Raw genomic sequence first — 2,500 nt, 5'->3', positions numbered from 1 at the left:
AAAAAAAAAAAAAAAAAAAAAAAAAAAAAAAAAAAAAAAAAAAAAAAAAAAAACAAAAAAAAAAAAAAAAAAAAAAAAAAAAAAAAAAAAAAAAAAAAAAAAAAAAAAAAAAAAAAAAAAAAAAAAAAAAAAAAAAAAAAAAAAAAAAAAAAAAAAAAAAAAAAAAAAAAAAAAAAAAAAAAAAAAAAAAAAAAAAAAAAAAAAAAAAAAAAAAAAAAAAAAAAAAAAAAAAAAAAAAAAAAAAAAAAAAAAAAAAAAAAAAAAAAAAAAAAAAAAAAAAAAAAAAAAAAAAAAAAAAAAAAAAAAAAAAAAAAAAAAAAAAAAAAAAAAAAAAAAAAAAAAAAAAAAAAAAAAAAAAAAAAAAAAAAAAAAAAAAAAAAAAAAAAAAAAAAAAAAAAAAAAAAAAAAAAAAAAAAAAAAAAAAAAAAAAAAAAAAAAAAAAAAAAAAAAAAAAAAAAAAAAAAAAAAAAAAAAAAAAAAAAAAAAAAAAAAAAAAAAAAAAAAAAACAAAAAAAAAAAAAAAAAAAAAAAAAAAAAAAAAAAAAAAAAAAAAAAAAAAAAAAAAAAAAAAAAAAAAAAAAAAAAAAATAAAAAAAAAAAAAAAAAAAAAAAAAAAAAAAAAAAAAAAAAAAAAAAAAAAAAAAAAAAAAAAAAAAAAAAAAAAAAAAAAAAAAAAAAAAAAAAAAAAAAAAAAAAAAAAAAAAAAAAAAAAAAAAAAAAAAAAAAAAAAAAAAAACAAAAAAAAAAAAAAAAAAAAAAAAAAAAAAAAAAAAAAAAAAAAAAAAAAAAAAAAAAAAAAAAAAAAAAAAAAAAAAAAAAAAAAAAAAAAAAAAAAAAAAAAAAAAAAAAAAAAAAAAAAAAAAAAAAAAAAAAAAAAAAAAAAAAAAAAAAAAAAAAAAAAAAAAAAAAAAAAAAAAAAAAAAAAAAAAAAAACAAAAAAAAAAAAAAAAAAAAAAAAAAAAAAAAAAAAAAAAAAAAAAAAAAAAAAAAAAAAAAAAAAAAAAAAAAAAAAAAAAAAAAAAAAAAAAAAAAAAAAAAAAAAAAAAAAAAAAAAAAAAAAAAAAAAAAAAAAAAAAAAAAAAAAAAAAAAAAAAAAAAAAAAAAAAAAAAAAAAAAAAAAAAAAAAAAAAAAAAAAAAAAAAAAAAAAAAAAAAAAAAAAAAAAAAAAAAAAAAAAAAAAAAAAAAAAAAAAAAAAAAAAAAAAAAAAAAAAAAAAAAAAAAAAAAAAAAAAAAAAAAAAAAAAAAAAAAAAAAAAAAAAAAAAAAAAAAAAAAAAAAAAAAAAAAAAAAAAAAAAAAAAAAAAAAAAAAAAAAAAAAAAAAAAAAAAAAAAAAAAAAAAAAAAAAAAAAAAAAAAAAAAAAAAAAAAAAAAAAAAAAAAAAAAATAAAAAAAAAAAAAAAAAAAAAAAAAAAAAAAAAAAAAAAAAAAAAAAAAAAAAAAAAAAAAAAAAAAAAAAAAAAAAAAAAAAAAAAAATAAAAAAAAAAAAAAAAAAAAAAAAAAAAAAAAAAAAAAAAAAAAAAAAAAAAAAAAAAAAAAAAAAAAAAAAAAAAAAAAAAAAAAAAAAAAAAAAAAAAAAAAAAAAAAAAAAAAAAAAAAAAAAAAAAAAAAAAAAAAAAAATAAAAAAAAAAAAAAAAAAAAAAAAAAAAAAAAAAAAAAAAAAAAAAAAAAAAAAAAAAAAAAAAAAAAAAAAAAAAAAAAAAAAAAAAAAAAAAAAAAAAAAAAAAAAAAAAAAAAAAAAAAAAAAAAAAAAAAAAAAAAAAAAAAAAAAAAAAAAAAAAAAAAAAAAAAAAAAAAAAAAAAAAAAAAAAAAAAAAAAAAAAAAAAAAAAAAAAAAAAAAAAAAAAAAAAAAAAAAAAAAAAAAAAAAAAAAAAAAAAAAAAAAAAAAAAAAAAAAAAAAAAAAAAAAAAAAAAAAAAAAAAAAAAAAAAAAAAAAAAAAAAAAAAAAAAAAAAAAAAAAAAAAAAAAAAAAAAAAAAAAAAAAAAAAAAAAAAAAAAAAAAACAAAAAAAAAAAAAAAAAAAAAAAAAAAAAAAAAAAAAAAAAAAAAAAAAAAAAAAAAAAAAAAAAAAAAAAAAAAAAAAAAAAAAAAAAAAAAAAAAAAAAAAAAAAAAAAAAAAAAAAAAAAAAAAAAAAAAAAAAAAAAAAAAAAAAAAAAAAAAAAAAAAAAAAAAAAAAAAAAAAAAAAAAAAAAAAAAAACAAAAAAAAAAAAAAAAAAAAAAAAAAAAAAAAAAAAAAAAAAAAAAAAAAAAAAAAAAAAAAAAAAAAAAAAAAAAAAAAAAAAAAAAAAAAAAAAAAAAAAAAAAAAAAAAAAAAAAAAAAAAAAAAAAAAAAAAAAAAAAAAAAAAAAAAAAAAAAAAAAAAAAAAAAAAAAAAAAAAAAAAAAAAAAAAAAAAAAAAAAAAAAAAAAAAAAAAAAAAAAAAAAAAAAAAAAAAAAAAAAAAAAAAAAAAAAAAAAAAAAAAAAAAAAAAAAAAAAAAAAAAAAAAAAAAAAAAAAA

The sequence above is a fragment of the Pinus tabuliformis genome, chromosome 3_1 (genome assembly GCF_031772625.1).
Source record: "Pinus tabuliformis cultivar Carrire ecotype Pingquan chromosome 3_1, CPIR1, whole genome shotgun sequence".
Lineage (NCBI taxonomy): Eukaryota > Viridiplantae > Streptophyta > Pinopsida > Pinales > Pinaceae > Pinus > Pinus tabuliformis.
The sequence above is the reverse complement of the archived record's forward strand: the minus strand, read 5'-3'. Positions refer to the sequence as shown.